This window comes from Cervus canadensis, chromosome 5, assembly GCF_019320065.1.
Source record: "Cervus canadensis isolate Bull #8, Minnesota chromosome 5, ASM1932006v1, whole genome shotgun sequence".
NCBI lineage: Eukaryota > Metazoa > Chordata > Mammalia > Artiodactyla > Cervidae > Cervus > Cervus canadensis.
In genome coordinates, this window is record NC_057390.1 from 37833488 (window position 1) to 37854295 (window position 20808).

At 39.3% G+C, this 20808-nt stretch overlaps 1 long non-coding RNA gene across 1 annotated transcript; it reads right to left on the reverse strand.

Moving 5' to 3' along the window:
- Nucleotides 1-1605: 1605 nt before the first annotated feature.
- On the reverse strand, nt 1606-19518 carry LOC122441285. The gene is made up of 3 exons (XR_006269318.1): nt 19347-19518; nt 15410-15416; nt 1606-1615 (listed from the first exon to the last, which is right to left on the reverse strand). It is a non-coding gene; the product is annotated as an uncharacterized LOC122441285 (long non-coding RNA).
- Nucleotides 19519-20808: the final 1290 nt, after the last annotated feature.

A 20808-nucleotide genomic window follows, 5' to 3' on the forward strand; every position in this document is an offset into this window, starting at 1 on the left:
CCATCCTAAACCTCTGCAGGGCTGGGGGCGGGAGAATGAATGGAGTCAACATAGCGTGCATCTAAACATTTAAAGTTGTAAATAGAGTTACTAGACTGACAAATAAAATCTCTTCTATCCCCCTAGCTCCATGTGATCCTCTACTTGACAGCACTGGGAGCACTGGGAGCTGTTGGTCACTGCTGGCTGGGGGCCTGCACCTCACGCCCTTTTACTTCCTGATGAGGAGCAGCCCAGCTCTGCAGGTGCATCTCAGGTGCATGCAGGTGGCATCTCAGATGCAACGTGGACATCTCAGCCTAAGTACCCAAGCTCCCCTGTGTCTGTGTGTTAGTTGCTCAGTCGTGTCCGACTCTTAGGGACCCCATAGCCCGCCAGGCTGCTGTGTCCATGGACTTCTCCAGGCAAGAATACTGGAGTGGGTTGCCACATCTTTCTCCAGGGGTTTTTCTCAACTCAGGGATCAAACCTGGGTCTTCTGCTGGGTAGGCAGGTTCTTTACCACGTGAGTCAACAGGGAAGCTCCTCTATAACGCCCTGAAACAGTTCTGCTTAGTGCAGGCCTACGGGTGTGCTCTGTGATGACACCACCCAACCTCAGAAGGACAGAATTCTGTAGGGAAGAGATAACAGGAGCATGCTGCTTCTCTAGCAGGCAGAATCCTGCAGGCAGGGAGGGTTAAGTTATGACTGCAAAAACGTAGAGAGCTAGTGCTTTGCAGAAACTTTTGCAAAACTAAAAAGAAGGTAAGAAGTCATCAGAGGGAAACATTAATGATGTCATGGTTTGCTATAGCTTTGGCACCTGGCATAAGATTTTTTCAAAGAAACAATTCCCACAAAGTTCCTCCCATCCAGTCCAAAATTATATCTGCATTCCCAGCATCTAACTCTGTACATGATGTATAACATTATGAATAAGCATTTGTTAAATAAATACATAGAAAACTGTGTGCTAGAGCCCAAAGCCACTGAATCCAGAAAGAATTCTTTAAATCAAATCAGAATAAATGAATGAATGAATAAAAATATTATTCAAGGGAGAATCAGGGTATTGCCACTATCACCACTGCACTGTGAATAAATAAATAAGCTCAAGTCAAGAATGAAAATTCTTGTGGTTCAAGCCAGAAATATATGACTAAATTAAAAAATAACAATTGTCTTAGTTTTCCATGGAATTTGGGATAAATTCTCAGGTCACTGTCTTTTGCAAGCATAGGCAAAGCCTAAGGAACTGCATACATAAGGTGTCTATTAGATTTTTCCAGCACTAAGGTAACTCGCTATAAGTAGTATGGAATTTTACATAAATTATATGACTCTATAAATGTTATGATCAGTTTATTAGACTTATTATTTTTTTTCCATCCATGGAGGGGTCAAAGTTCCATCTAGTTGATAAATCTAAGCAATGCTTTTTTTTTTTTTCAACTAAAAAAAGATAAAAAGCAACCAGGTTTGTTATTCTTTGATATATTATTAAAAAACTACCCTAGATATCTCTCTCCGGAACTTATTCTACTTTATTTGGGAAAGAATTCATGTAAGAAAGGTTCTGAGACAGAGAACTTAACATTTTTAACATGTTGTTCCCCCAACTAAGTGTTTTTCTCTGCTAGCTTCAGAGTCTGGAAGCAAATATTCTTTGTGTCTATATCAGTTTAAGATAAAAATTTATTGGTATTTCCACTCACTAGGATTTCAAACGAGACACTTGAGGAAACCAAGGGGTTCTTTCATATCCCAAATGACTTCTCGGAAACATTCTTTGTCATCAAGGAGACTGATTCTGGGAAGCCATGGAGAATGATGGCTATTAGGTAATGTGTTCGGAAAAAAAGAGCAAATGGAGGAAATTTCCTGGCCCCCTCCTCTTCACATTCAAAGTAAACCATCATCCTTGTCCTTTAGTCTTATGAGATTTCTGTTGTACAAATACTGCTTGAAATTCTGGCTTGTTCCATCTTGAGTAATTTCTGCCTACTCTATATTGTTCACAGGTAGTAGAACAGCACTTGGCTTCCCTTTGCCAACTGCATGTCTAGCTTTACTTTGTACTTGTCATTCTAGATCAAAATATAACTGAGATGATAATGAGTGCTGATTTACCAAGAACCTCTCCATTTATCTGCTCTCACTGCTTAAAACATCATTTTAAAAACATATTTCCATCAGTTACCACTAGGTGGAGATACTAATTTTGAAGTGCATAATAAAGTGCACAATTAACCCTTCAATTCAGTAACTGAAGGGTTAATTGTATAAAATAATATATATGATTGTTGTATTTCTATACATCTTTAAATTCCACTGCGTTGGTAATGCTGAATCTGTATACTATTTTAACTCATGTTAAGAAATACACACACACATCGTGTGTGTGTGTGTGTGTGTGTGTGTGTGTGTGTGTGTGCTGTGATAAGCAGCTTCAGTCATGTCTGACTCTTTGTGACTCTGGACTGTAGCCCACAAGGCTCCTCTGTCCATGGGGATTCTCTAGGCAAGAATACTGGAGTGGGTTGCCCTCCTCCAGGAGTATAGACACATTTATGAATAATGCTTATACACATTTATGAATAATGCTAAGTGTAGAGAATATGCATTTTTATATTAGTTCTATAATATATGCATATTTGGAAAAGCTAATAATAAAGTTAATGCTTCTGTGGCTTGGCAATAATCAAAGAAAATCCACTGCATATTATTTTATTGGAAATGCCTTCAATACTTGACAGAATATAACAATGTTAGTTGAAACTGAGGCTGAGGTAAGGGAACTATGGATGCAAAAGTAAATGTTCATTATACTGAGAGTGGAGTGTCCCCTTTCTGTTCCCTTATGTGCTTAATACAGGGGTTTCATGTTTTTTGCCCCCCTACTCCTTGTAGAAATCTTTCAGAACACATTTGGCAATCTTAGTCAAACTAAAACGTCAGTGATTAACAATGTGCTTTGGGCTATCTCACACAAGGAGATTGTTCTGAAACAGGGCTTACAAAGCTTAAGTCTTTAACAAAGGAAATTCAAACATCAGCAAATTAGTGGACAGAATCTAAATGGTTTTGTCTTGATCACTGAAATCACTCACAAAGGAGGAAGGTCAGCCCATACAGAAATGCAGGAAGGTCCTGATTGATTGTCTTATTTCTCACCATGGCATTTGGTGCAATGCAGAAAGAGAATCTCTGGGCTTGTGATGATTTGGAGGAGGGTAGTTACTGCATGAATTCTCAGCATGAGATGGCAGCTGGCAAGAGAAACTGCACTGACGGCAGTCCTTCAAGAAGAGAAAGAGATGAGTCCTTGGGGCCAGGACATGTTGTACCATGAAGAGAAAAACAGAAATGGGGTGGGGACTGTGAATGGACGAAACAAGGAATGCAAATTAAAGACTGATAAGGCTCTATAGGGGTACCTTACTCGTTCACAAATGTGTTCCCCAGAGACTTAGGCCACAAGGAGACCAAAATCCACCTAAGATGAAGCATGTTAATGGAGAAAACAAATGAAGCGTTTCAAAGAGGAGTTCTTGCTAGTTACCATATCGGCAAATATTTGGAGTGATGAAAAATGTTTTTCTCTTCATCTAATGCAGGCTACCCATTTAGGTAATGCGACTAAGTTATCAGAAAAAAAATATCACAGTAAATGAAAACCTGCAGCTCTGTCAAACTTAACACCTAAAACTTTCTGGCACTGTGATTCTCTGAGAAAAAGCCTTTTATTGTAAGTGGGTATCTGCTAGTGCCTCTGATTAGAAATACTTTGGAGAGAAGGAAAGCAAAGTGTGAGAATACAGTGGTTCTTCTGCCTGTTCGTCAGGAAAAGGTACATTGAATGCTCACTCACCAAGTTTAATCCAGCACCAGTCCTATACTTACCACACAGTTGTTCTTGCTTTGTAGGATTTATTGTTATGTTATCAAGTATTGACAATTTGTTTGATAGGTTTCTGCCTCCTTTCTTATAGCAAATGTTTCAGAAAATAGACATGTTTCTGAAAAACAAGTAGAACCATTCACGTATAACTCAGAGGTCTGTGTGGGCATTGGCATAATTAGTCCATATTACTGAGCTAGTGGAAGTACAGAAAGTAACATCTATATATGTATGGTTTATATATAGCATAGTTTTTTCTCCCAGCGGAAAAGGATAATGGTGAAACTGGCTAGGATAGCTATATTTTATTCATTCACATATTCAACAGAAATCAAAGGAGCATGTGCAAAGGGCAGGTGTTAATAAATACAAAATAGTCAGAACCCATCTATAGATCACACTCTAGGAGATGCCCAAAGATAATATAAGATAAATGACTTACAATATGAATAAATACAACTAAGGAAAAATAAAGCACATGATGAGAAGGTATAGCAGGGGAAGCTAATTTAGCTTGGGGGAGGTGTTTGAGGAGTTTTCTAGAAATTGACATGCAAGGTAAGACTTTTTTAACAACCAGGATTTAGCCAGATAAACAGGTGACAGAAGAGAGCCTTAGGAAGGGACAATAGTACATGTGAGTACTTGTCACATTTGATGAACTAAACTGTTGCTCACCAAAGAGATAAAGCCCCCTGTCCTTTTGGATCCTGCCTAAAGACATTCAGTTGCTGTTTCAATAGGGTCCAAATAGGAAACAGCTGTTATAGTCAAATTAGAATAATTCAAAGAGTGTTAAAACATATATAAACATGTGGGCAGGTTGCAGAAACAAAGGATTCTGCAGTTAACCTGGGGTTTGTAACCCTGGAGCTATTACTACCCTCAGAACCAAAGGGACAAGGGAAAAAACGTAACAGAACCTGGAAGTAGAGTACTATGTAGAAAAGGACACCCTGAGCGGAGCAATGATTTTCAGTCCAAAGAGACAGCTAGCCAGATCAGATCCACAGTAAGGGGGCCTGACTTCACTCCCTCTCTCTGATCTCCTTCTAGGGCACCCTACTGATCCATCAATTAGAAGCCACAGAGCATGGGAACCACGTGATGCAGTCTAGCATTTCAACTCTCCAGACAGAGAACAGGGTGGATGGAAAGGGATGGAGAGCAGATCTGAAAGAGAAAACAGAAATGTCTGTTTGTTGGGTCATTTCTAGGATGAAGAAGGGATGCTAGGAAGGGAAATGGCTCTTAGACTAGTCACTTCTGATAAAGCAATAAAAAACTAGCAGCAATCCATCCTAGTTTTCATTATTTTAATGAGTTTTCTCATTTCTATTATTTCTCTGTTCACTTGGATGAATCTGCTTCTTATGAGCAAGAGGGTTTCTGTATTTGCTTTTAATCATACACCCTGGGAATACAGAATCCTGAAACTCCTCCACTTCTCTACAGGAATCTCTACATCTGGGTGGCCTGATCCTCTAAATCTGTTCCTAGGACAACTTGTGAATAGAATCACCTATGATGTAGCATGGGCTTTTCGCTTTACAGGGTGCATGAGATTCGCCCTTGGGAGCATGGAGAAAGGCAGAATCCTTGCCTCAGTGGTTCTGAATCAGCAGGTCTGGCCTGAGACCCTAGAATCTGTCATGTAAAAACAAGCATCCTAGATGATTCTGATGCATGTAATCCAAGGAACACATTTTAAAAAACTCTGGTAGAGTTGCTATAGCAAATAGAGCATCTTACTTAATTAGTAGAAATTCTGAAAACACTGGGGTATATACTAGGAGTATTTTAAAAAGTAGAAAGTTTGGAAAAAGAAGCTAAGTTCAAAAATAGAAACAGAAAAAAACAGAATTATGTAGTGATTTATTTAATTTACAGGTTAAGCCAAAAATGAATGGAGTCATTACAATTAATCCTGAATTGCTAGTGACATCATTTGGAAAGGTTTTACCTTTTTCTGTGACTAATCTGTGACTAATAGGTCATGGTGCTTTTGCTGTATATTTACATAAGCATCCACCCCCAGGGGCACCTAATGATCTTTAAACCATATTTAAATGCACTGGGGTAGCTTATACTTTCAAAGATCCTTGAAAATTGTTTTATTGTTATATATTTGTTGATGTGAACAAGCCTTCTTAATACTATATGTCAGTTTTGTACATTAAGATCTCTCTACCAGGTTTTGCTTTAGAGCAGAAGTCAACAGAACTTTATTGTGTAAAAGGCTAAGTAGTAAACACTTTAGGCTATGCTGGCCATATTGTCTCCGTCATTAGCACTCATCTCTGCTACAGTGGTGAGAAAGCAGCGCCAGGTAAAACAAAATGACTAAGTGTGGGTGTTCCAGTTAAAACTTTATCTGTGGTCAACACATTTGAATTGCATATCATTTTCATGGGCCATGAAATATCCTTCTTTAATTTTGCTTCAACCATTTCCAAATGTAAAAACCATTCTTATAAGCCATAGAAAAACAGACAATGGGTTATAAATTTTTGACCCTTGATTTTGAGCAATCTTATAAATTATAGTGGTTAGAACATACAGATTTCATTTCTTATCCCTAGACATAAGACAAAAAAGAATGTAGGTCTTCAGGCAATCCATGATAAGCTATCCTTTATAACTTTGTCTTAAAGGAAAGGTAGGAAAAACGATGAATTGTGCAGACACAGGACTGAGTCCCAGCTGCTAGCTTCATCCCCGAAAACACTGTTACTCTGAGCAAGTTACTTCTCTTCCCTTAGCCTCACTTTCTTCACCTTTTAAATTGCGTTGACTCTTCTCACTTCACAGTATTACAATAAAAATTAAAAAGGTAATAGTACTCAGCATCATTGCTGGCACCAAAAGGTACTCCTTAAAGATGAGCCTGCTTCCCTTCGGTTAAAAACAAAGGTGACAGTTGCACTTTGCATCTATGGATTTAATACTGATTTTCAAAATCCACTTATAACTACAGTTCTTAACCACTGGCTGCATGTTGGAAATCTACTGGGAAGATTTTTAAACTTCTGATGAGAAAGCCACAACACAGAACAATTAAATAGGTATCTCTCATGAGGTATACTAAGCCTCAGTATTTTTAAAAATAAACTTTCCAATGTACAAGCAAGATTGAAAATCACTACCTTTTACCTTACTATTTTTAAAAACTGAAACACTGGTACTTTTTTGTGGTCATGCAAATGTTTGAGACATTGGTCAGCAACTTAGTTGACCATTTTTCTCTCTGTCTTTAATAGCCTCCTCTTCCACTCCTGCTCCATCCCCTTTCTAACATCCTCAATGCAAGCTCTTCCTCTTGTTCTCTGTCACTGATCTCCTGCCGCATCTAACATCCTTTCCCCAACCTTATCATGGCCTCCCACAAAAAGCCTGCAAGGACCTGGCAGTGCAATGCACAGGCAGATGCTTCAGCTGAGAATGAAGTGATTAGGACCACAATCACTTATTTGCAGATGGCAAGTAAGGCAATAAAACTGCTCACATACAACTGCTCTGGCCCATGCAGAGGAGTCACCCAGGGCAGTATTAGTGACAACTCCACTCAGGGGAGATGCATGACAAAAGATACGCAAGGCCAATTGGGCTGACCCAGCCCAGGTTAGTGGGCTTCGCTGGTGGCTCAAAGGGTAAAGAATCTCCCTGCAATGCAGGAGACCCGATTTTGATTCCTGGGTCAGGAAGATTCCCTGGAGGAGGAAATGGCAACCCACTCTAGTATTCTTGCCTGGGGAATTCCACGGACAGAGGAGACTGGCAAGCTACAGTCCAAGGCATCACAAAGAATCAGATATGATTGAGCAACTAACTCTTGCACTTCACTGCAGGTTACAGCTCTCAATGATCCCAAGATGGAAAGGAATACAGCTCAGAGATGTCATTTAATAGCTAGTAATTTATATTTAAGTAATATTTTTCCTTCACTTTTATATTATTTCATAACTTTACATTGGATACATTTTGTTCAAATGTATTTGATAAGGTTGAGTAACTAGTTATGATTATTTTGTTAAATTATGCTTACATTTTCATAATACGCCAATATTGTACTGTTACCCACTCCCCCCAAAAAAACTCCAGTAATTTTCCCCAGCATAGTCATCACTACTTCTCTCCTCTCCTGATGTGTGTGCTGTTTTAGAGGATCTCCTTCTGGCCACGTTCACTCTCTCTGTAGGCAAAGCTCCATGACCTAGAGCTCTCTCAGTCAGCACTAATGCTCCACCCAAACTAACCTCAGCTAAGCCTTTCCTCTCTTACTTGCCAGGCCTTCACACACACTCGCCAGTGTTAACTGTGTCTTGTCTTGCAGGGGCTACAGAGGGTTAGGTGACTCAAGGACTCAGAAAATAAAGCATATTTGATTGACACCAGATCAATAAGTCTTGAATTCAGAGACTCTGAAGGCAAGATGAAGAACTGGACTCTGTTAAATGTACAATCAGTAGAGGCAGAGCACTGCAATGAAATGAAAGTCAATATTATCTTAGAATCCTGACAGCCTTTTGACATATGTCATGATTTTTAATATCAGATAAAATCTGGGCAACTTTCAGGTGCTTAAGGGAAGACGCTTTTTTTCCCCTTTCAGAATTACTTCTTCTGGGACAAATGCATTGACAACAGAGAACAGCCTCTCAATTTTTTCCCTTCTACTTTGCCCTATTCTGCCTTTCATGACTCAATACTTTCTCTATTTCCCAAGTTATTTTTTTTTTAATTTCTAAAAGATTTGGCAAACATTTGTTTTTTTTTAATAATCCATGGATTTAAAAATTCATAGTTGATTATGTCTCTAGTCACAGTAAGCCAAATTACAGATTTAAAATGAATATGCAATTTCCTTTTGCTTACTTGGAAACTAAGAATGATTATGCAAAGGCAAAAATTGGCTGAGTAGGAATTCTCTCCCTGTTGCTGAGAGTGAGGCTTGCTATAAACATGTAAACAGCTAAAGAAACGAATATACATTTGCCCAGACACAGTGCTACAAGGGTCCCCCGATTCTGTTATTCCTATTACATTTCCTTAAGAATAAAAAGAATTACCTTATAAGCTATAGATAAATCTTCATCTTAGGAAAACTGTATGATTTTGGCTATCCATATTCCATGGAAATATTACATTCCCAGGGTGATTATGAAAACCTTAGTAACTACATTTCAAAATGTACTGCATTATTAAGAGGTGTCACTTAGAAAAAAGTTCAAGCATTTTGGGTCTCGCTATTTTTGAGTTGCTATGAAGTTTGATATATGCTTTCTTGATACTGAATCTGCGAAGATAAGCAAAGCTCCCACAGAACTTTAAAAACAGCTATTTGAAACAATGGCAAAAATATAACTCACAAATAAAACTTTTCTGAAACCTAGAAGAAGACTAAGATCTGCTCCCCTTGTCTAGATCCAGAATGATGCTACCCATGAAAAGGGCAGGGGTGGGGGGGCGGAAACAACAACACTTTCTTACTTTTACTCTTGTATCTTTAATCAGCGGGCGCTGAGAAAAAAAATCTGTACCCAGATTTTCAGTATGCACACTTCCACCCACCTCAGTTTCTCTGGAAGAGCCCGAGGGAACACACCAGCTGAGTAGTCACAGCTGTGGGCTCCTTGGCCTTGTACCAACGCAGAATGTTCTATCGCTCAGGGACGAGGGTGACTTGCGGAGGCTCTGAAAGTGAATTAGTAGGTTTGCCAGGCCCCCCGGCTTATCCGAGTACAAGTAGCACCTCAGTGGCTCAGAACTCACAGGGCTGGGCCCCAGCAGGGGTCAGGGGAGCCATATCCTCCAAACAGCAATAGCCGCTGATGGAAACCAAAGCTAATGGACGATAAAGGTACTGCCTCACACATGGGCAAAACACTGCTAACATCATGGCTGCTCAAAGATAAACTTAAAGGACTGCAAATTTCAGTGTTTTAGATAACCAACAGTGAAAAAGAGAAAAAACCCACCAAACTCGTTTCCTACCATCTTATTACAGAAAGAGAGAGAAAAGCTGCAGTCTGCACATTGCTCATTTGAATATCAAAGTGGAAAGAAAATTGCCTTTTTAAGTCTTCCAGAAAATTTTATTGGAAAGTTTGTACCTGGTCTAGGAAAGTAGCCACTTTGAATTATGATGGCACCATAATACCGCACTATGAAAGATGGCAAAGCAGCACACAGGCCCATCTTCTCACCTAGTAAAATCATCTTTCCATGCAGTTGTTCTTTCAGAGCATAGACCAATGCACAGATTTCTATACTACAGCAGTAAGAGATAATGTTTAAAAATGCATAAGCTCTACGTGCCATTTATAAACCCTTCGGATGGGCTATCTTACATGCTAGTTTCCTCTAATTTTGGTTAGCTTCTGCCAGTCTCCCTAAATGTGACCAAACTGCATGCTCTGGCAAAACTAAATTTCTGGGACAGTAAAACTAAAAATAATATTGTTCTCCATGTTCCAAAATTGTGAGGTTCTGTCAAAAGGCTGACTTGCCCCGAGCATCAATCTCTCCTTCACTCCTTAAGAAAGTTACCAAGCTCGGTTTAACATCCTTAACTTGTTGGGACATGCTCAGACACCTCCCTCTATGTTAATCCAGCACACACTACACCTTTTTGCCTCCACAGTTACGATTTATTCCTATTCTGAAGAACTTTTCCAATCCCTATGGTTTTTACTTTTGTTTTATTAACTTTTCTTCTAAAACTTGTGTGTTTGGGAAGAAAACACATGAAACTATAGTCCCAAAGGTTACTGATCAATCCAGCAAGTATTATAGCTCTCGTTTTATACTTTTCTCAATTTTGAGGTCTCATAGCAATTGTTGAAAAATGTAAACTGCCACCCAGAAAATTGTTAGAAATGTCCTGGGAGCTGTTGGATCGTGCTGGTGAGAGCTCATTTGAAGGATTAGAACTCCCCAAAGAATAGGCAGTTTTCCATCCTATAATTCCTCCTTTTTCTATTTTTTGGAGGGTTATGGCTATAACAGTTCAACTTGCTTTCTGAATAAATACTAATGATAAAGAAGGCTATTTCCTTGCTTATTCCCTTGCTTGAAACCATCTCATACTGATTCAGCATCTCATACTGATTCTCTCCAGAGTAATTTCTTTCTCTGAGAGCAATGAGGTCCGAATGTTCAAATAAATAAACCAGTCATGTGGGAATAAGTATTCCCAAACAGAAACCCTTTCCATGTCTAGGAGAGGGAATGTTTTAAATGTTATTTAACCGTCTTGGAGGTGAGTTAATTCATCCAGAGCTCTACCACCTTAAAAGTAAGTACATGATGAATAGCCTAAGTTCAATCATAAAATGGTAAAGATGTCTCAGGAACACAAAATGTGCTTGCAAGTTTTCAGTACAGTGGTTACTTATTTCTCTGAAAGTGTTCAGAGGAAAGGAGAAAGGGAACCCTCTTACACTGTTGGTGGGAATGCAAACTAGTACAGCCACTATGGAAAACAGTGTGGAGATTCCTTAAAAAACTGGAAATAGAACTGCCATATGACCCAGCAATCCCACTTCTGGGCATACACACTGAGGAAACCAGATCTGAAAGAGACACGTGCACCCCAATGTTCATCGCAGCACTGTTTATAATAGCCAGGACATGGAAGCAACCTAGATGCCCATCAGCAGATGAATGGATAAGGAAGCTGTGGTACATATACACCATGGAATATTACTCAGCCGTTAAAAAGAATTCATTTGAACCAGTCCTAATGAGATGGATGAAACTGGAGCCCCTTATACAGAGTGAAGTAAGCCAGAAAGATAAAGAACATTACAGCATACTAACACATATATATGGAATTTAGAAAGATGGTAACGATAACCCTATATGCAAAACAGAAAAAGAGACACAGAAATAAAGAACAGACTTTTGAACTCTGTGGGAAAAGGTGAGGGTGGGATGTTTCAAAAGAACAGCATGTATACTATCTATGGTGAAACAGACCACCAGCCCAGGTGGGATGCACGAGACAAGTGCTCGGGCCTGGTGCACTGGGAAGACCCAGAGGAATCGGGTGGAGAGGGAGGTGGGAGAGGGTATCGGGATGGGGAATAAGTGTAAATCTATGGCTGATTCATATTAATGTATGACAAAACCCACTGAAATGTTGTGAAGTAATTAGCCTCCAACTAATAAAAAAAATAATTAAAAAAAAAAAAAGATCATCATTTCTGGTATGTCATTCACTTGTGCTGTACTACCAACCAGTTCTCAAGGTATGACAATATTATGTGTCTCTCTTGATGAATCAGTATTTAAAAACCCCTGACCCTTTATGCGCCCCACCCACATAAGTCACTGAACAGAATCTGCTATGTGAATCAAAGACATCTTATCAGGATATTACACATATGGATATTTGTAACATATATATATATTTGTGGTTTGGTATCACATGCCTTTAGCCACACAAGTGTTTAACTTAAATAGGAACTAGAGTGCATTATGTATACAAAGATTCAGTGACTAATTCTATTAAAAACTGTGATGCACCTGATTGCATTAAGAATATAGTATACTTAACTTACTTAACATAGAACATAAAATTAAAGTTAGGTTTTGAAAAGAATTTAAATTAAGGAGGACCTCACAGAAATGAAGATCCACTGTATCTTGGGGGAAAGATCTGAGGGGAAAAAAAACAAACACAAAAAGATAAGACAGCAAAATTCAAGTTTCTTTGACCATTAAATTCCTATCTGTGAAAGTTGTCAAAAAGCTTCAATCTAGACTAGGTAGACAGCAGGGGAAAAGGCACAATTATACACTGATGTAGATTGGAATGACCACTTGTGGAACTGAATTGCAGTTGCTGGGACAAAATTTCCTAGACAGCCCTAGCTAGAAGTAAAAAAAAAAAAATAGGGACTCAAATATGCAGCTTCCAACTATGCACTCAAATATCTGTTTAGGTATAAACCAGAAAATCATGTCTGCATCAATCATATGTAAGTATTTACATTATATGGATATAGCTAAAACCGAGAAAATGCACTACTTAGAATGTGGTGCAATGGTCATGATTAGTCTGCAGGAGCCCAAGGTATGACAAAGGAATAATATAAACTGAGGCTGGAGAGAGAGGATAGGACTATTATTTGTATTGGAAATTTATATTCTAATTTCCCTAAATTGTAAAACTTCATCTCACCTTGGTGGGCAAGGCAGAATCCTTGATGGTTTTAAATACAGAAAGGACCATATACTAATGGTATATTATATCTTCAATGCAGGCGACCCAGGTTTGATCTGGGTCAGGATGACTCTCTGGAGAAGAGAATGGCAATCCATTCCAGTATTCTTGCCTGGAGAATCCCATGGACAGGGGAGCCTGGCAGGTCACAGTCCAGTTCAGTTCAGTCGCTCAGTCGTGTCCGACTCTTTGTGACCCTATGAATCGCAGCATGCCAGGCCTCCCTGTCCATCACCAACTCCAGGAGTTGACTCAAACTCATGTCCATCAAGTCAGTGATGCCATTCAGCCATCTCATCCTTTGTCGTCCCCTTCTTCTCCTGCCCCCAATCCCTCCCAGCATCAGGGTCTTTTCCAGTGAGTCAAGTCTTCGCATGAGGTGGCCAAAGTATTGGAGTTTCAGCTTCAGCATCAGTTTTCCAGTGAACACCCAGGACTGATCTCCTTTAGGATGGACTGGTTGGACCTCCTTGCAGACTCTCAAGAGTCTTTTCCATCACCACAGTTCAAAAGCATCAATTTTTTCGGTGCTCAGCTTTCTTCACAGTCCAACTCTCACATCCATGCATGACCTCTGGAAAAACCATAGCCTTGACTAGATGGACTTTGTTGGCAAAGTAATGTCTCTGCTTTTTAATATGCTATCTAGGTTGGTCATAACTTTCCATCCAAGGAGTAAGCATCTTTTAATTTCATGGCTGCCATCACCATCTGCAGTGATTTTGGAGCCCCCCAAAAATAAAGTCTGACACTGTTTCCACTGTCTCCCCATCTATTCCCCATAAAGTGATGGGACCAGAAGGCATGATCTTAGTTTTCTGAATGTTTAGCTTTAAGCCAAATTTTTCACTCTCCTCTTTCACTTTCATCAAGAGGTTTTTTAGTTCCTCTTCAGTTTCTGCCATAAGAGTGGTGTCATCTGCATATCTGAGGCTATTGATATTCTCCCAGCAATCTTGATTCCAGCTTGTGCTTCATCCAGCCCAGTGTTTTTCATGATGTACTCTGCATATAAATTAAATAAGCAGGGTGACAATATACAGCCTTGACGTACTCTTTTTCTATTTGGAACCAGTCTGTTGTTCTATGTCCAGTTCTAACTGCTGCTTCCTGACCTGCATATAGGTTTCTCAAGAGGCAGGTCAGGTGGTCCAGTATTCCCATCTCTCTCAGAATTTTCCACAGTTTATTGTGACCCACACAGTCAAAGGCTTTGGCATAGTCAATAAAGCAGAAATAGATGTTTTTCTGGAACTCTCTTGTGTTTTCGATGATCCAACAGATGTTGGCAATTTGATCTCTGGTTCCTCTGCCTTTTCTAAATCCAGCTTGAACATCTGGAAGTTCACGGTTCACATATTGCTGAAGCCTGGCTTGGAGAATTTTGAGCATTACTTTACTAGCATGTGAGATGAGTGCAATTGTGCGGTAGTTTGAGCATTCTTTGGGATTGGAATGAAAACTGACCTTTTCCAGTCCTGTGGCCACTGCTGAGTTTTCCAAATGTGCTGGCATATTGAGTGCAGCACTTTCACAGCATCATTTTTCAGGATTTGAAATCGCTCAACTGGAATTCCATCACCTCCACTAGCTTTGTTCGTAGTGAGGCTTCCTAAGGCCCACTTGACTTCACATTCCAGGATGTCTGGCTCTAGGTGAGTGATCACACCATTGTGATTATCTGGGTCGTGAAGATCTTTTTTGTACAGTTCTTCTGTGTATCCTTGCCACCTCTTCTTAATATCTTCTGCTTCTGTTAGGTCCATACCATTTTTGTCCTTTATCGAACTCATCTTTGTATGAAATGTTCCCTTGATATCTCTAATTTTCTTGAAGAGATCTCGTCTTTCCCATTCTGTTGTTTTCCTCTATTTCTTTGCATTGATCACTGAGGAAGGCTTTCTTATCTCTCCTTGCTATTCTTTGGAACTCTGCATTCAAATCTTTCCCTTTCTCCTTTGCTTTTCACTTCTCTTCTTTTCGCAGACTGTGACAGTGGGTCATAGTCCATGGGGTTGCAAAGAGTCAGACACAACTGAGCGACTAACACTACTACCATATGTAAAGATACTACAGCACCAACTATCATAAGATAATACCAAAGATGCGGTTTCCCTGTTGGCTCAGTAGTAAACAATCCGCCTGCCAATGCAGGTGATGCAGACTTGATCCTTGAGTCTGGAAGATCTCCTGGAGAAGAAAATGGCAACCCACTCCAGTATTCTTGTCTGGGAAATACCATGGACAGAGTAATGGCTGGCTACAGTTCATGGGGTTGCAAAAGAGTCAGACACAACTTAGTGACTAAAACAACAACAATAAAACCAAAGATAGTCCCCAAAATAAGAATAATAGCTATAATAATAGTTTCATGTTGTATACTTTAAATAAGTATACAGATGTAGCAAATATTATTGGAATAAGTCCCATGATAAAATACTAAATCTATAAAATATAAAATATTATAAGCTGCCTTGAGGCCTAAACAAATTATATTTTTATATAGTGAAAAGTAAATGTGTTGGTCGCTCAGTATATTTTTCTTATAACTCAAGTATAAACTCAGTTATATTTTTATATAGCTACAGCCCATTTGCACTTCCTTTTCCTCCTGACACCAGTTAGAAACTAGCGTGTGTTTGGGCTGAGACAAAAACAATTCTTTCAGTTCAGTTAAGTCGCTCAGTGGCATCTGACTCTTTGTGACCCCATGGACTGCAGCACGCCAGGCCTCCCTGTCCATCACCAACTCCCAGAGTTTACTCAGACTCATGTCCACTGAGTCGGTGATGCCATCCAACCATCTCATCCTCTGTTGTCCCCTTCTCCTCCCACCTTCAATCTTTCCCAGCACAAGGATCTTTTCAAATGAGTTAGTTCTTCCCATCAGGTGGCCAACGTATTAGAGTTTCAGCTTCAGCAATAGTCTTTCCAATGAGTATTCAGGGCTAATCTCCCTTAGGATGGACTGGTTGGATCTCCATACAGTCCAAGGGACTCTCAAGAGTCTTCTCCAACACTACAGTTCAAAAGCATCAATTCTTCAGCACTCAGCTTTCTTTATAGTCCAACACTCACATCCATGCATGACTCCTGGAAAAACCATAGCTTTGACTAGATGGACCTTTGTTGGCAAAGTAAGGTCTTTGCTTTTTAATATGCTGCCTAGGTTAGTCATGGCTTTTCTTCCAAGCAACAAGCGTCTTTTAATTTCATGGCTGCAATCACCATCTGCAGTGACTTTGGAGCCCCCCAAAATAAAATCTGTTACTGTTTCCATTGTTTCCCCATCTATTTGCCATGAAGTGATGGGACCAGATGCCATGATCTTAGTTTTCTAAATGTTGAGTTTTAAGCCAACTTTTTCACTCTCCTTTTTCACTTTCATCAAGAGGCTCTTTAGTTCCTCTTCACTTTCTGCCATCAGGGTGGTGTCATCTGCATATTTGAGGTTATTGATATTTCTCTAAAAAATTCTCTAGTCCTCAACAAGTATTGAACTTGAACTGGACATATTAGTAAAGCCAGAAAAAACTCTAAGAATAAGAGCAAGATGAGTAATTGGTATTAATTAGCATCAATTGCTGTTTTCTCTGAAAACAGCTCATGCTGAGGAAGCTATGTCATGGCATAGGCTGAATGTATACCTACAGCTTTCTTGAATTTCACCAATCTTATATATATATTTTTTTAAATTGAACTTAATTTTATTTTATTCAAGAACACTGATCGGGGGAAACAGCTTTATTTGATGAGATCATGTAGCATTGGATTGTTGGCTTTTGTGTGCTGTCTGAATTGGAAGGGGCTGTTCTCACTTGGCTCTGTTTTCTGACATGAAATGAGCCTTGAAGATTAACCAGCCATGTGGTATGTGCATCCCTGATATCATATGTTGTCTTGTACTTACTGTCAACAGAAGTTTCTTATTTTTTTCTTTATCTCCTCTTATCATCTGCCTCACATTCATATTGGACCTTCAGATTATCACACAGCCAGAATACTGAAGAAACTGCTTGTGAAACAATGTCCACTGTGTCTGCAAAATTCCTGTTGGCCGGGTTAGTACCTGACTGTCTCAGCTAATGCAAGGTGGCTTTTCATATCCAAAATAATATATCTCCCTCCCTGGGGCAAAGTCCAAAAATAGCATGAAATGCAGGAATTTGCCACAGGCCAATAGCTAATTTTCAGCTGTTTGTTTTGCTTGTTTGTTTTTCTCATTTAACTGACAAAATTAATTGCACATCAATTAGCCCTTCCTCTTGGAGTTAAAGAAAAATGTATATGCTCCTAAGACACCGTCAAGATGTTTTTATTCTTAATTATATTATTATTTAAGTCTTTGACTTCCAAAAAATCAAATAATCTCACCAAAATCAGTCTGCTCTGTAAATTTTTCAATATTTATTCTTAAAGCTATTGCATAGAGCCATTGTCCTGAATCCCTCCTTTGATGCATTTACAAAGGGTTTCTTCTTAAGTGGGTTGTGACTTGGTTCTCAATCTCATAGTCTCTGACAATTTTCCGTCTCACATGTCTCTCACCATGGAGACATGTACATTGAGATATGGATCGGCTCAGAGTGCTGAGCATTATTTCTGTAGTTTCATGGCTGCTGCTTATGATTGTATTAGTTTAATTTCAATTCCCTATTCCATGTCTCTTTTTCCTGTCTTGTCAAAAAGAATTTTAGCTAACAATACTCTTCCATGGATAGGGCACAGGTTTGCAAAAATGCATCTGAAGATGTGTGCTCTTCTGGTCTTTTTTATGAGTTTACATAAAAAGGTACACTTTGAAAACATGTACAGTCTCTTCTCAGTTATCAGTTTACATGGATCTAGTAAGCTAGACTGTGCTCAACTTGCAAATTATTTTTAAAATAATTGAAAAAATCATTTTAGCTCAGTTATTGGGAATTCTAGATATGGTTCTTGTCACCAAACAATCCCACCTCAAGTACAGCATTTATGGCTGATGAGACGGGCTCTGAGAAATTGGGGCCTGAGGTCATTACCAGGGCTCTAGAAGCTTCTGGGAAGTAGGGATATTCTGGTAGGAGGATAGAAACTTAGAAGGGTGTATGGGTCTTAGGGGAATGATCCCACGGGTTCATACATGCAGACTTATGTGGTAATGAATCCAATGTACCAATGATGGCAGGAATATAGCCCTATCAGAAGGGATGTGGGGGGAAGGCATTTAGGTGTAAGGCAGGGACCCCATTTTTAACAGTTGGAGCTCCTTGTGAGAGTTGGTGGGCTCTGTGTGTTAGCCAAGAGAAACGTAAATTATGGATTGATTTTTTTTTAAACAAAGCTACACAGTAGAACACTCTGTATTTTGTCACCATTTGAGACACTTAAAAATTTAATCATATTTTGATGTTTGCCTAAAATATGGTTACATGTTAAAATCTAAATATTAACTCTTCTTAAATCACATCTAGTAAATTTTTCTTGTGCTTTCTTTCTCATGGTACATGATATTGTCACATGCTTACACAAAATGGTATTCTTTTTGATGTACTTCATACCTACTGTCTACTATGTTCCTGGCTTTATAGCAACTTTTGAAGATATAAAGATGGATAAAAAGCTGTGTTTGCCTTCAAAGTCTTCACTGAAGACAAGTGTGTGAGATATTGAAGTATCAAGAAATAATTATAATGCAGTGTGAAATATGATAACAATTGAATATACAGATGAATAATAATAGTTATATCAGTCTTTACTGTATAACAAGCACTCTGACACTTTATTTTTTAACTGGATCCTGATAACTGCCCAATGATGGAGATATTATTATCATTTAGTTGATGTACAGGAGAGAGAAAATAACTTATTCAAGGTAACACAACTACTAAAAGATGGCTCTAAGCAGCCTGGATCCAGAGCATTGAGTTAGAGGGCCTTAGTTCGGAAGATGTAGTGATTCAGCTGTTCCCTGGGGATGGTTTTGAAAAATCAGTAGAAGTTAGCAATGTCAATGGTGGCATGAAACTAGGGGGTTAGAGCAGGGTGTAGCCTGGAAGAGGGAACAGCCTGGAAAAGGTAGGGAAATTGGATAGAATTTTGAAACCATAAGAGTTCAAAAACTCTAAATCTAAAAGAAGGAAGGAATAAATAATGAAAAAAAAAATGCACCTGGAAAGCTGAGCTACTGACTGAAGCTTGGATGGACTTTCAGGTTGTTGTTCAGCCACTGTCATGACCAACTCTTTTTACGACCCCCATGGACAGAGGACCCTGTAGCCCACCAGGCTCCTCTGTCCATGGGATTTCCCAGGCAAGAATAGTGGAGTGGGCTGCCATTTCCTTCTCAATGGGATCTTCCTAACTAAGGGATCAAACTTAGGGTCTCCTGCATTGGCAGGTAGATTCTTTACCCCTGAGCCAACAGGGAAGCTCAGGACTCCAGGAGCTTAGGTTTAATTTAAGATTGTGAGCTACGGGGAGATGGAGAGGTTTGTATGGGGAAGAGGGAAGGGCTCGTAAGGAGAATACATGGGATTGTGGGCAGATCCAAGACAAGGAGACAGTGATGGATAGTTGGACTGTCCAGCTCAGAGAAGCTAGGACCTGGAGAATATGGGGGCAGTGATGACAGAGGGAAGGGGATAGATGCAAAACAAATCTCAGAGGAGGTAACAGATTTGGACAGTGATTTGAGCATGAGAGCCAAAGCAGACTACTGGCTCTAGGAGTTTGCTTCCAGTAGTAAAAATTGTAAATAATTAACTGCTGGTGAACTCATTTCCATTGAATACATAGAAATTGGAGGTTTCTTTTAAAAAGGGAATAATGATAATGAGCTGCTTTAAGTTTTTCGCAAAGTCAAATCTAATGCAACTCTGCTGACATAGATATCTAATAGCTTGGAAACTGTTACAAAACTATAAGGGAAAAACATCACAATTGTGCCAAAATAACTCTTTTTACACTGCATTAGTCATCATTATATAAGAGCTATTTCCCCCCATCCTTTTAAGGGCTTACATTAAATAACACTCATTCTTAGCTTTTTAATCCACAAAATAAAGACACAGTATCTATAATAGCACAATCATGTACTGCAGAGCTTTGCAATCTTGGCTCTAGAAGAGAGAACCTTTTCTGTCTGTAGATCCCCACTCTATCCTGAGGACAAGGCCAGCTTCAACTAAAACACCAGCTCTCAAGGGGCTCTTCTATGGAGGTTTGCAGAACAAAATTTTGAAATCAGTCCTCTAAAATGCAAATCAAAGCTACAATGTGAGGAACTTCCCTGGTGGTCCACTGGCTAAGACTCCAAGTTTCCAATGCAGGGGGCCTGGGTTCTATCTGTGGTCCCGGAACTAGATCCCGCATGCCACAACTAAGACCAGATGTAGCCAAATAAATGAAGAAATAAATAAATATTTTAAAAAATAGGTATCACCTCACATTGGTCAGAATGGTTATCACAAACAAGTCTGCAAATAAAAACTGATGGAGAGGGTGTAGACAAAAAGAACCCTCTTACTCTGTTGGTGTGAATGTAAATTGGTATAATCACTATGGAAAGCAAGATGGAGGTTCCTCAAAAAACTAAAATCATAGTTGCCATATGATCCAGCAATTCCACTCCTGGGATTATACCCAGAGAAAACTATAATGTGAAAAAAATACATGCACCCCAATGTCCACCACAGCACCATTTACAATAGCCAAG